The following is a 14,489-nucleotide window of genomic DNA, read 5'->3' as shown; positions in this document are numbered from 1 at the left end:
AATACAGCCGAAGTGATGGACGTCACCTCCAAGGGTAGGTTATAAAAAACTGTCATTTCTGTCTTGGGCACCTCCTTTCTTTTCCTCTGCTGAAAAGAATCCAGCTGCCAGGTCCTGAGCTGCCCCATAGAGGCTTAATTAACATAACTATCACCCAAACTCTTTCCTTTTCCAAAGGAGATTACAATAGAATCTTCTTGTAATCCCTCCTTCTGGTCCTTCCCTGTCCTCCCTGACATCCCCAGGCAACCTTTCATCTGTTTTCTGTGGCTATAGATTAGTTTGCTTTTTCTGTAAAGGGAATGAATCATAAGGCACACACTTTTTTTTGGGGGGGTGGTCTGGCTTCCTCTACTTAGCATAGTTATTCGGAGATTCACCCGTGTTGTACTGTGGACCGAGAGTTCATTTCTTCTCACTGCTGCATAGCAGTCCCCTGTATGGATGCACCATGGTCTGTTTATCTTTCCACCTGTTGGACATTCGGGTTGCTTCCAGTTTCTGCCTATTGCAGAGAAACACAGGGGGGTGCCTGGGTGGCTCTGTTGGTTAAGCATCTGATTTCAGATCAGGTCATGATCTCACACTTCATGAGTTCAAGCCCCGCTTCCAGCTTGCTGCCTTCAGTACAGAGCCTGCTTCAGATCCTGTGTCTCTGGCTCTCTCTGGCCCTCCCTCACCCAAATAAATAAATACTAAACAAAAAAAAAATATTTTAAAAAAGAGCATGTAACTATAAGGGCGGATATAGGCTTTCTTTTCTCTTTGGTAAATACCTAGGAGTATTGGTGGAAATGGTATTGGAAATGGTAGAGTATTATCGTGAGTGTATGTTGAATTTTATTTTATTTTGTGAAGTTTATTTTTATTATTTTTTATGTTTATTTTTATTTTTGAGAGACAGAGTACCAGCGGGGGAGGGGCAGAGAGAGAGGGAGACACAGAATTGGAAACAGGCTCCGGGCTCTGAGCTGTCAGCAAAGACCCCAACATTGGGGCTCGAACTCACGGAGTGTGAGATCATGATCTGAACTGAAGTCGGACTCTTAACTGACTGAGCCACCCAGGTTTCCCTATGTTTTTATTTTTAAAGTAATCTCCACACAGTTGGATATTACCTAAGTCTCTAAACTCACAATCCCAAGATCAAGAGTAAGATTCCCTACCAACTGAGGCAGCCAGGCATCCTGTATACTGAATTAACATTTTTTTTAAAGTTTATTCACTTATTTTGAGAGAGAGAGAGAGACTACGGGAGGGGCAGGGATAGAGGAAGAGAGGATCCCAAGCAGGCTCTGCACCATCAGCATGGATCCTGATGGGCTCAAACTCATCAACCATGAGATCATGACCTAAGCCTAAACTAAGTGTCAGGTTCTTAATGGGCTGAGTCATCCAGGCACCCCCTGTATGTTGAATTTTAAAAGAAACTCTTGGCTTATTTTTCAAAGTGATTGTACCACTCTACAGTCCCACAAACTACTCTGTAAGATGTTTAACCATTCTGGAACTAACCAGTAAACACCAGAAGTCCCAGTGTCTGTGACAGCCATCTCCCAACACCCCCCATTCCAAATGCTTCCCAGAATGGGGCGATACCCCCACCTCTGCTAGACCAGAGGCATTCTTGTTCCAGTGGTAGGAACCCCCATTTATGAACCATGGGAGAAAGCTTGTGAACCCATATTTCTTTTTTTTACTTCTTTTTTTAATTTTTTATTTTAAGAAAGAGAGCGCGCATGAGCAAGGGAGAAGGGGTAGAGGGAGAGAGAGAGAGAGAGAGAGAGAGAGAGAGAGAATCCTAAGCAGCTTCCATGCTGCACGGTGCAGATGAATCCTGACATGGGGCTTGATCCCACGGCCCTGGGATCATGACCTGAGCTGAAATCTAGAACCGGAGGCTCAACCAACCGAGCCACCCAGGTGCCCCTGTGAACCCATATTTCTGAACTGAGTTCATGGTGGCCAATGTACAAGACGGTAAGAAGAGCAGGAGGTAGCTACTAGTTGGCTACTACATCTTGGCTTGGCTTTGCATTTTGTGGTTCTTTGGTTTCTGAAAAGACCAAACTGCTCTTTATTTAGAAAACCACGGTTTACATGTAGTGGAGAAACACCCCGTGGTGGTTGGAACTTACAGTCAGGACCCGTTTGCTTTCTATTCTTAACTTTGCCTCTGGCCCTGGAGCCTCCCAGAGCCTCCCTGGGGTAAAAATAAGTGGTGTTTGGTAATCTCGGGCTGAAAGGTGGTACTTAAGTCAAAATTACACCTGAACTCAGCTAATTTTCTCTAATCATCTGTACCAGCCAAGGATCAGCGGGTGCGGGGGGCTTGGGGGGGGCGGGACATGATTATGATGCAACCACAACCACGCACTGCAGGACGGCATGGAACAGTGTTGTGATTCTGAAAACCTTCATCCCTGGACCTTATGAAGCTGGAGTGTGCATCAGAATCTCCAGGAGAGACTGCCTGGTCCCACCCCAGAGATTCTGATTTCAGGTGTCTGGAGAGGTGCCTGAGAATTGTCATTTCTTTCTTTCTTCCCTTCCTTCCTTCCTTTCAGTATGTTCCACGTGGAGCCCAAAGTGGGGCTTGAACTCACAACCCTGAGATCAAAACCTGAGCTGAGATCAAGAGTCAGATGCTTAACTGATTCCTCCACCCCCCCCTCCTTTTTAAAAAATTAAAAAAGATTTTTTAGGGGCCCCTGCGTGGCTCAGTCAGTTAAGTGTCCAACTTTGGCTCAGGTCATGACCTCGCAGTTCGTGAGTTTGAGCCCCACATCTGGCTCTCTGCTCTCACTGACCACTTGGGATCCTCTGTCTCCCTTTCTCTCTGCCCTTCCCCAGCTCTCATGCACACTCTTTCTCAAAAATGAAAACAAATTTTAAAAATTTTTATTTTTTATTTATTAAAACTTTTTATATTAATTAATTAATTAATTAATTATAGTTTTTATTTTAGAGAATCTTCGTTTCTAGTAAGTTCCCAGTTGGCACATCTGCTACTGATCATGGGGCCACTCTCTGAGACGCTTCCTTCCTGGAGGTCTTTGCTAAGGTCAAGTCCAGCTGAGTCAGTGACCTTCAGCTGGGGTGATTTTCACCACCAGGGGGCGAGACTTGGAGACATTTCTGGTTGCCACAGCTGGTGTGCAGTGGGCATTGCTACTGGCATCTAGTGGGTAAAAGCCACGTCTCAAAGCATGAGACAGCCCCCCACACGAGTTATTCGGCCCAGAATATCAACAGTGCTGAGGCTGAGAAACTCTGAACTGCCGAGGAAAGCATGAATACATCAGAAGATTATTATCACAAGGAGTAAATAATACGCACCCATTAGGAAGAATGCCCTTTAGACCTTTTATTTCTTTTTTTCTTAGGCATTTTTAAAAATGTTTATTTATGTATTTTTAAGAGAGAGAGAGGGAGTATGAGCAGGGGAGGACAAAGAGAGGGGGGCAGAGAATCCCAAGCAGGCTCCACTCTGTCAGCACAGAGCCCGACTTGGGGCTTGAACTCATGGACCAGTGAGTCGGATGCTTAACTGACTGAGCAAGCCAGGTGTCCCATTTTCTTAGACCTTTTTGAAACTTGAGGAATTGTGATGGGGGGCAGGGGAGAAAAGGAATACGTTCAACATTATCAGTGGTTTCATTAATTTTCTTTATACTTTATCACTTCCTAGAAGTTTCTTGTTTCTGTGTTTATTTATATGGCATCCGTCTCCATTTAAAAGGACCTAACACTTTAGGAGAGTGTTAACTAGTCGGTGGATACGTGGCTGGGGAAACCCAATGTCTTATAAGTCAGATCAATGGCGAGTTGACAGGTTCTTAACAACTGACTCCCTGAAAAGAAAAGCTCTGGTTTGCGGTATTTGCTGATTTTCATGCTGTAAACATCCCCCCCCCCCCCCCCCCCGTGGCTGATTTCAAGCCACCTCATGATGTCACCGGAGAAGGAGTTGGGTAGATGAGCACAACTGGCTGGCCAAGCCCATAGGAGCCAGGGGCCCTGCTGTTAATTATGGAAATAATTATGTTAATATAAAAGACTTGAAAAATATATACATTTTTTAATGTTTATTTTTGAGAGAGAAAGAGAGAATGAGTGGGGGAGGGACAAAGAGAGAGGGAGATACAAATCTGAAGCAGGCTCCAGGCTCCGAGCTGTCAGCACACAGCCCAACCAATGCAGGGCTCGAACCCACGAACCGTGAGATCATGACCTGAGCTGAAGTGGCAGAATGCTCAACTGACTGAGCCATCCAAGAGCCCCAAGACTGGAAAAAAGTATTAAAAGACTGGAAGGAAAAATGCCAAAAGACTAATAGTAGTACACTGGGATTATGCAAACAGAAACTATGAAGCTCCAGCTTAATACGAAATGAATTTGGGGGGGGGGGTAGGGAAACAGAGGTGGCTCCTAGGCTGGGTTATGTCCTGGGTTATGGAGGAACAGAATCACCTAGCCATTCAATCGATGGAATGGGAAAAGATATTTGCAAATGACCTATCGGATAAAGGGCTAGCATCCAAAATCTATAAAGAACTCACAAACTCCACACTCCCAAAATAAATAATCCAGTCAAAAAATGGGCAGAAGACATGAACAGACACTTTTCCAAAGAAGACATCCAGATGGCCAACAGGCACATGAAAAGATGCTCAATGTCACTCCTCGTCAGGGAAACACAAGTCAAAACCACACTCAGACACCACCTCACACCAGCCAGAGTGGCTAAAATGAACAAATCAGGAGACTATAGGTGTTGGCAAGGATGCGAAGAAATGGGAACCCTCTTGCAGTGCTGGTGGGAATGCAAACTGGTGCAGCCGCTCTGGAAAACAGTGTGGAGGTTCCTCAAAAAATTAAGAATACAATTATCCTACGACCGAGCAATAGTGCTACCAGGCATTTACCCAAGGGATATAGGAGTGCTGATGCATAGGGGCACATGTACCCCAATGCTTATAGCAGCACTTTCAACAATAGGCAAATTATGCAAAGATCCTAAAGGTCCATCAACTGACAAACGGATAAAGAAGATGTGGTTTATATATACAATGGAATAGTACTTGGCAATGAGAAAGAATGAAATCTGGCCTTTTGCAGCAACATGGATGGAACCGGAGGGTATTATGCTGAGTGAAATAAGCCAGGCAGAGAAAGACAGATACCATGTTTTCACTCATAGGTGGATCCTGAGAAACTTAACAGAAGACCATGGGGGAGGGGAAGGGGAAAAAAAGTTACAGAGAGGGAGGGAGGCAAACCATAAGAGACTCTTGGATACTGAGAACAAACTGAGGGTTGATGGGGGGGGTGGGGGAGAGGGGAAAGTGGGTGATGGGCATTGACGAGGACGCCTGTTGGGATGAGCACTGGGTGTTGTATGGAAACCAATCTGACAATAAATTAAAAAAAAAAAAGAAAAAGAATCACCTAGCCATTAATGTTACTTAGCTCCCAATTTCTGGTCTCCACCCAAATTCTAAATTTGTGACTGAGAGAATCAGTTGACATGATCCTATGTCAATTGTAGTGGAGGTTGGGGGCGGGGGGAAGATGCATATAAACATACGGTGCATGGAGGGGGGGGGGGCATGTGCTGCAGGTGAAATGTGGGTGAGGTAGAAGTGATGGGGGCTGGGAGACTCTGCTGTGGAACGCCCGGTCAAGGAGGACTGCTCAGAGGAAGTGACATGTGAACTGAGACCTAAATGACAAGAAGGTGCCTGGGACTGTGTTTTGAGAACAGCCAGCAAATGCCTTCCCACTCAAGATGCCGTCTGCGCATTGGGGCACGGGCATCGCTGGGGGCTTATTGGACGGGCACCCACCCAGGGCGCACCCCAGCTGTGAGGAACTGGACTGTGCCTTTGAATGAGATCGACCGGGGGGGATTCAGGTGAGAATCACAGAGCTGGGGATTGAATTCGAGAGCCTGCATTACTGTTTCAGGATGCTGGTTTCGGTCAGATACTGTGACTCCACTGCATAGACATCTCGCCTCAATGAGAAGCTGTTTCTCTAGTGAGACCCAGGCTGGCAAGCGGAACTGAGCCTTTGTTTTTCAGAGCTGTGCCATTTTATTACTTTATTTTATTTTATTTTTTAAATGTTTATTTTTGAGAGAGAGCAGAGCACACATACAAGTAGAGGACGGCTAGAGAGAGGGAAAGGGAGACACAGAATCTGAAGCGGCTCCAGGCTCTGAGTTGTCATCACAGAGCCTGACATGGGGCACGAACTCATGAACTGCAAGATCATGGGCTGAGCTGAAGTTGGATGCTGAACCGAATGAGCCACCCCAGCACCCGAGAGCTGTGCCATTTTAAAACTGGTTTTGGGGGGCACCTGAGTGTCTCAGTCTGTTAGGCATCTGACTCTTGGTTTCAGCTCAGGTCATGATCTCATGGTTCGTGAGTTTGGGTCCTGTGTTGGGCTGTGCGTGGACAGCATAGAGCCTTCTTGGGATTCTCTGTCTCCCTCTCTCTCTCTGCCCCTCCCTGGCTCGTGTTCTCTTTCCCTCTCTCTCAAAAACAAACATTTAAAAAACCCCCACAGATTTTGGGAAAGTGAAGGAATCACTTAGCAGGCAGAAGCTGGAGGCCTGAGAAACAGCGTTATCATGAGACTTTTCACAGTGACATCACCACTGGGCTGAAGCGTACCTTCAGCCCAAGCCCTGGGCACCACAGGCAGAGTTCTCACAAGTCGGAAAGGCCACGGGCTGTCTTTCTGAATGCACTTAATTGCCTGTGATTCCCCCCTCAGAGAGGAGCCAGAAAGAGAGATCGTTCCTAACCGTAGTACTGATAACTGGCAGCAACTTGCAGCTACAGTTCCAGGCTGAACACCAGCCCTGGAAGGAACACGCTGTTGTAATGGGGCAAAGTTGCATAAAAGGTGGGTAAAAGCAAAGAGGAAGCACAACCAGCAACCTCAAATTTCCCCAAGCTACAGGAGATTGCATTTATTTAGCACTGCACAGATTACTACGTCCTTTACATATAACGAGCAATGGATTGCGTTTAGCTGTTGGTGCAGAGACCCAGCCACAGCTGCTCATATAAACTAGAGGGCTTTTCTTTTACTTAAATAGTGGTCTGAGGACATCTACAAATTCATCAGACTTCCTCCTTTCTGCTCCACTATTCTCGGCATATGGCTTCCTTCCTCAAGGTTACCTCATGGTCAAAGATGGCTGCTGCAGCCCTGGCTACCTTGTTTGAGTTCCAGGCAACAGGAAGGAGGAAGTAGCAAGAGACCAAGCTAAGTCACTTCCTTTTAAATAGCTTTCCTGGAAGCCCCACCCAATGACTTCCTCTTATGATTTCATCATCCTCCCTTCCTTGCAAAGGAGGCTGGGAAATGTAGTCCTTAAGCTGGGCACACTGCCCACTTGAATACAATTTAGGCTCTGTTTGCAAAAAATAACTGTGGAATGGATATTGGGAGAGAAGCATGCAGTCTCCAACATGCTTACATTATCCCATTCTGTGCTCAGTTTTGAGAGACCTTTGGGAGAATCTATAATTTCCCCCACAAGGTCTGAGATTCTCTGACACTTTTTTCTGTGTTATAAACAGACTAGCAGTATTTTTTCTTTCTTTTTCTCTGGGTGGGGAGGGGAGAGAGAGAGAGAGACAGAGAGAGAGACAGAGAGAGAGAGAATCTTAAGCTGGCTATATCCCATTGACCCCGGGTTCATGATCTGAGCTGAAATCAAGAGTCGGATGCTCAATCAACTGAGTCACCCAGGCACCCCAAGACTAGCAGTATTTTCTCTTTTTCTTAAGAAAGGTAGAATTATTTGCCCAAGGTAAGCTGCATTTCATAGCAAGGGGAGGAGAACATATAAGGTTTCAAATCTGTCGAAAATCTTTCACAATTTGTTTTCTGTGTTTCTACAGAAAACAAGAGTTTAGGGAGAAACACGTCCCTTTAATTTACCAAGTGAGGTGAGTTGTGAGCACATTTGATCACAGGAAAGGCACGAGAAGGAATCAGAACACATCCCTCCCACACTCCTTCCCTCACCTCCCAGAAGAGCAGATCATTGTTCCCATACACGGTGACTGAAATGTGAGTGGGGGGAGTCACCCGCATCTCCAACAAGCCACCCCACCTTTGGAGTCCAGGACTGCACGGTCAAAGAATCTCACCCTCAGTAGGAAGCTGAGTGCAGCACGGGTACAATCGAGATGTGGTGTTTTAAAGTGTATCCCCATTTCTATGGCATGCCTCCCTTCAAAGGTGGAGCCAATCCCCCTGGCCTCGAACGCGACCCAGAGTTAGTGGCTTGCTTCCATGGAAGAGGCTGTACACATGCTGTATGACTTCTGAGGCTAGGTCATACAAAGGAGAACTTCCTCCTGGCATTCTCCCTCAGCTCACCCCCTCTGGGGGAACCAGATGCCATGTCTCGTAGCAAAAGTGAAATTCAGAAACCAGCTCAAGAGTGTACTTAATAAGGCCAACACTGGTGCTAAACTTGAGCAGGCAACGTATTAAAACCCAAAAAGGACTGCCTTTATTTAAATGTATGTGCGGTGAAATGTTAAGTAAAAGATGTTTGATTTTATCTTATTTTTATTGACCTCTTGTGCTCACAATGTTATTTGACTTTTCTCAGGTCTTTTGACTCATGCCCTTCATTCTAACTTTGAGCTTTCCTGGCAGAAATTGATCTATGAGGCCACGTGTATGGCCTACTGTGATGAATGCGCGCATCATGTATCATGAGAAGCTGTCAGTATCACCCATTCTCTTGACGTTGCTGTGTGGTAGTCCAGGAGAGAAGGAAAAAGATGGGCTTCCATTTCAGTTTTAATTCAATCACGTGGGGGCGCCTGGGTGGCTCAGTCAGTTGAGCGTCCGACTTTGGCTCAGGTCACAATCTCGTGGTTCATGAGTTTGAGCCCCGCGTCGGGCTCTGTGCTGACAGCTCAGAGCCCGGAGCCTGCTTCAGATTCTGTGTCCCCCACTCTCTCTGCCCCACCCCTGCTTGTGCTCTGTCTCTCTGTATCTTTCAAAAATGAATAAGCATAAAAAAATTTTAATTCAATCATGTGAACAAATAATCTTGGGAGTGTGGAAAGCCTTTCTAAGCCTGATGCAAAACTCAGGAGCTATAAATTCAAAGACTGAACTCTTTAAAAAAATTTTCAAAGCAAGAAAAATGGAAAAGGATAAACGAAACAGAAAGCCAATGACAACCTGGGAAACTAGACTAGTCAAAGTACAGCCATAAGGAGATAACCTTTTTTCATTTCTTTGATCAGCGAAGTACAGAGTTTTTGGGTTTTTTTTAATACCATTAGTAAGACTACGGAAAAATGGCACGCATGTATTTATGGGAGCCAGTGCCAATTGCTCTGCCTTTCTGAAGCACATTTTCTTTTTTTGTATTTTTTTTATGTGTATTTATTTTTGAGAGAGACAGAGCCTGACATGGGGCTTGATCCCATGAACCATGAGATCATGACCTGAGCCAAAGTCAGGAGTCGGCTGCTCAACCGAGTGAGCCACCCAGGAGTCCCTTTCAGAATATTTTAAAAGGCTTTATGTACTGACAAGGAATGGTGTCAAACTATGTTAAGAGAAAGAAGAGTGCGATAAGTACTCATAAAATGGTCGCGTGTTTTTCCTTAAAGGGGGGACATACATGTGTATAGTTACATACACACATACACAAGGACACCATTTCCAAAGGTTACATGTTAGCTCTTGAGTATAGGATTGAGACACATGCCAGACAAGGTAGGTGGAATAACTTTTCACTTCTTACTTTCTGTTCTGTGCAATTGCAATTCTTCTGTTGAAACAAGAAGGAGTACTTGTTAGAACCAGTGAATACAGAATACGGTGCTCTTACAGGGGATTCTACCTCATGGAATGTATAGGAAAGGAGGAATTAAAGGATGGCCAAGATGAGTTAGTTGTACAGAGACCCTGAGTACGTGTTCCTATAGTACTAAAACACTGAAAACAGCCAAAATGCTTTGTGGTGATGAACTGATACATTATGATGGGCCTATACCATGGGGTACTATGTGACTGTTAATAAGAAGTAAGCAGGTGACTACTGTTGACCTTTAAGAAACATGGGTTTGAACTGTGTTGGTCCACTTATATGCAAATTTTTTTCAGTACAGTACAGTTCTGTGAATGTATTTATTCTTCCTTGTAATGTTCTTAGTCACGTTTTCTTCTCTCTAGCTTCCTTTATTGTAAGAACACAGTATATAATACATACATAGCATAAAACCTACATGTTAACCAACTGTATATGTTATGATGGATGAGGCTTCCAATCAATAGAAAGCTATCAGGGGGCGCCTGGGTGGCTCAGTCGGTTAGGGGACCGACTTCGGTTCAGGTCATGATCTCACTGTCCGTGAGTTCGAGCCCCGCGTCGGGCTCTGTGCTGACAGCTCAGAGCCTGGAGCCCGTTTCGGATTCTGTGTCTCCCTCTCTCTGACCCTCCCCCATTCATGCTCTGTCTCTCTCTGTCTCAAAAATAAATAAACATTAAAAAAAAAAATTAAAAAAAAAAAGCTATCAGTAGTTAAGTTTCAGGGGTGTACAAAGTCACATGGATTTTCGACTGTGTGTGGGGTCATACCCTTAACCTACACATCATTCAAGGGTCAACTGTATATTGTTGGCACGGGAAAGATGTCCAAGATATATTACAAAATGGAAAATAAAAGGTCAGTTTCATAACAAGCTGTGTAATATATCTTTTGTGTTTAAAGGGTTTACATATAGGGGTGCCTGGGTGGCTCAGTCAGTTAAGCATCCGACTTTGGTTCAGGTCATGATCTCAAGGTTTGTTCGAGCCCTGCATTGATTGGGCTGTGTGCTGACAGGTCAGAGCATGGAGCCTGCTTCCGATTCTGTGTCTCCGTCTCTCTCTGCCCCTCACCCACTCACGCTCTCTCTCTCAAAAATAAATGAATGTTAAAAAAAAAAACTTAAAAAAAAAAGTCTTTATGTATACATACCTAAAAGTCTGGAAGGTGTTAAAAATCAAAGTGCAGGGTCACCTGGCTGCCCTAGTCTGTGGAGCATGATTCTTGATCTTGGGGTCCTGAGTTCCAGCCCCACGTTGGGCATGGAGCCTATGAAAAAAAAAAAAAAAAAAGAAAGTATACATTAACTCACATTTTTTTCAGTCATCAAATGCTACTTACTTTAAATGGATGTGAAGTTTCCAGAGTTTAGCTGAGAGATGTCACATGCACTGTGGTTCCTATAGACCTCCCAATTCCAAGGTTGGAGGTTAATCCAGGATCACTTTCTCAGGCCCCTTGAGGACTAACTTTTTTTTTTTTTTTTTTTTTTAGTGCCAGTCTTTATTGAGTAATTTTGTGGATGTGTGAGGAACTCAGTTCTTTTCTCATTTATTCTCATTGAATCTTGAAAGCAAACCTCAGGAATTTCTGTTATCATCTCCATTTTTGATGCTCAAAGAGTCTTACTAATGTGCCCAAGGTCACTCAGACAGGAAGTGCCTATAAAGTTATTTAGAAAGCCAAACTAGATGGCACTATCTCATCAATAGAAAGAAAAAAATGTGGTTCAAGTCAAACTAGATTATTACTGGTTTTGTAAGCCTTTTCCATGTCTGTGCCTTTCTTTTTATTTTATTTAATTATTTTTTTTAAATGTTTGTTTATTTTTGAGAAAGACAGAGACAGAGTGTGAATGGGGGAGGGGCAGAGAGAAAGGAAGACAGAATCCGGGACAGGCTCCAGGCTCTGAGCTGTCAGCACAGAGCCTGACGCGGGGCTCAAACCCACAAACTGTGAGATCATGACCTGAGCTGAAGTCGGACGCTTAACCAACTGAGCCACCCAGGCACCCCTTTATTTAATTTAATTTAATTTAATTAAAAAAATTTTTTTTAACGTTTTTTTTTTTATTTTTTATTTAAAAAAAAATTTTTTTTTTTAACGTTTATTTATTTTTGAGACAGAGAGAGACAGAGCATGAACGGGGGAGGGGCAGAGAGAGAGGGAGACACAGAATCGGAAGCAGGCTCCAGGCTCTGATCTGTCAGCACAGAGCCTGATGTGGGGCTTGAACCCATAAGCTGTGAGACCATGGCCTGTGCTGAAGTCAGACACTTAACCAACTGAGCCACCCAGGTGCTTTGTATCTCTGTGCCTTTCAACTTATGTGTCCCAGTGCTCTGAGGGGCCTCTGCCTTCCAGGAGCCTTGGCTGTGCTTCATGGTCTAGCAATGCTTCCCCCCGCAGGAAGTCCTTTGAAATTCCACCACTGGGAAATACCCATTTATCCTCCTTACAAATCTAACTTTCCACCATCATAGCATAGGCCATATGCTGTTTTTACAGTAGCCACAGGTGAGCCTCATCCCACAGCCCTTGCAGGTTGGCTATGAGCACCCAGCAGGTATTGACGTGTAATAATGCTGCTTAGGTTTTATAAACAGCAGTTCAGAATGAAACTGACCAATAGCTTGGGTCTCCAGAGTCATCTCTGTGTGTCTGGGGGCAGGGAGGGGGAGGAAGAGAGGAAGAGAGAGAGAGAGAACACTCATTTAAGACCTTGGCAAGTCTCAGAAAAATCTCTATGAAAATGCCCTCAAATTAAACATTTTTTGCCATACAGGCGCCTGGGTGGCTCAGTCGGTTAAGTGCCCAACTTTGGCTCAGGTCATGATCTCCAGGTTTGTGGGTTCGAGCCCTGTGTAGGGCTGTGGTGACAGCTCAGAGCCTGGAGCCTACTTTGGATTCTATGCCTTCCTCTCTCTGCCCCTCCCCTGCTCCTGCTTTGTCTCTCTCCATCTCTCAAAAAATACGTTAAAAAAAATTTCTTTGCCATAAAAATAACAGATTTTCAGATGTTTTTCTATTGTAATCATTGAAAAAATTCTTTTAATGTTATAGAATCAACAGATAGTTTTTGCTGTGCTTGTGCAAAAGAGGTAAGCCCCAGGCTGTGTGCCTCTGATAGTGGATGGACAAAACGCATTCATGGCCTGCTGCTCCCACTCTGGCTGCCTGAAAACTTGGGGTTCCCCTCTAACACCCACTTTTGCCTGGCATGTACTTTCTGCGTGGCCTCCAACCCCCTTTCTTCCTAAACCTTACCTGTCTTTTTAAAGATTCAACCAGGAAGAAGGCTGCCAAGATTCTGACCTTGAAGAAGTTTTTTTTTTTTTTTTTTTTTTTTTGGAGACAGCAGTCCTGTAAGAAAACGCATCAATAGATCATTTCATGTAGTGATACGGGGTATGAAACTGTAAAACCAGGCAATAGGAGAGTAGAGGGCTCTACTTTAACAAGGCTGGTATGACAAAAGCTCTGTGCTTACAGGCCGTTTGAGCTGAGCCTTGAGAACTGAGGGGCGGGGGGAGGGGGAAGAGTCCAGAGAGAGTGTACCATGAGAGCAAAGGCCCTGTGGCAGAAAAGAGCTTAGTGTCCTGGGGAAACATAAAGAAGGCCAGAGTGAATGGGCAGCACAAGACAAGCAGGGGATGGTGTCAGGTGAAAATAAAGGAGGCGGACCCATATCCTGTAGGTCAAAGTGAGGAGGGTGCGCGAGGTGGCAGCTAGTGGGGGATGGTGGCCTGGCCGACTTCTCCAGCCGTGGGTGGCTCCTGCCCCTGACGCCGGCGTCTGGGGTGGCGGGTTTGCCTCTGTGCGGTCATCGCCCGTTTGCGTGGCTGCTTCCACTGGGGTGCCCCGGGGTCACAGGGGCAACAGGGTCACCGCGCCGCGCGGGGTAACTGGAGGCCGCGCCGTCCACTCGGCGCGGCCACGCGGGTTCCGGCCGCGGGAGGCAGGGGCTGGCGCGTGATGCAGGCTGCCCGCACGTGGCCCCGCAGCGTGCTTGTCGGGACAGGTGCGGGGCCGCCACCCACCCCGGCTTGGGCTCCCCGTCCCGCGCTCCGTTGCGCTGGCGGCCTCCAGGGTGGACTGGCGGCCGCGACACGGGACGCTGTCCCCGAAGACCAGCACGCTGGCCTTGCCACTTGCGAGTTTTTCTTCGAGCTCGGAGGCCCAAATTGCCCGTGAGAGAAATGGGACACTGAAATAAACAGATGGGGGAGCACTCTGCCAAGCTGGACACAAGTTGGGCGTTTCCTTCTCTTTCTCCACGTCCCTCCTCCCCTTTGGAAGCCCAAAGGGCTCGAGCAGGCTGGCTGCCACCCCCGACACCCCAGCGACTCCAAGGCGCGGAGGCCCGACTTACTTTTGCTTCCCCTGAGGCCGGGAAGCGCCTGAAAAGCCCCCGCGGGGCGCGGTCGCTAGGGCGGGTCACGTGACCCCGACTCGACGCCCCGCGGGGTGGTTGTGCCCAGCGGCGAGCAAGCGAGTGCGCATGCGTACCTTTTATCTCTCCCCACCCCACCCCCGGTTGGCTTGGAAGCAACCACTGTCAGCTCCTCCCCCTCCTCCTCCATCCTTCCCGACATATACTCCCTTTCCCCCGCCCATTGG

At 46.2% G+C, this 14,489-nt stretch overlaps 1 long non-coding RNA gene across 4 annotated transcripts in view; it reads right to left on the bottom strand.

Annotated features, from left to right (window-relative positions):
* Positions 1–14,348, bottom strand: part of LOC122210257 — a 28,923-nt gene extending 14,575 nt beyond the window's left edge. For 2 of the 4 annotated variants that reach the window (XR_006197986.1, XR_006197985.1), the window contains exons 1-3: positions 13,554–13,835; positions 13,137–13,232; positions 11,022–11,138 (exon numbers count right to left, since the gene is read on the bottom strand). This is a non-coding gene — a long non-coding RNA (uncharacterized LOC122210257). Of the gene's footprint in view, positions 1–9,634; positions 9,830–11,021; positions 11,139–13,136; positions 13,233–13,553; positions 13,836–14,241 lie in introns of those variants that run through there. The other 2 variants (XR_006197984.1, XR_006197983.1) reach the window with 2 other exon arrangements.
* Positions 14,349–14,489: the final 141 nt, after the last annotated feature.

This window comes from Panthera leo, chromosome E3 (genome assembly GCF_018350215.1).
Source record: "Panthera leo isolate Ple1 chromosome E3, P.leo_Ple1_pat1.1, whole genome shotgun sequence".
NCBI classification, from domain to species: Eukaryota; Metazoa; Chordata; class Mammalia; order Carnivora; family Felidae; genus Panthera; species Panthera leo.
The sequence above is the reverse complement of the archived record's forward strand: the minus strand, read 5'-3'. Positions and strand labels throughout refer to the sequence as shown.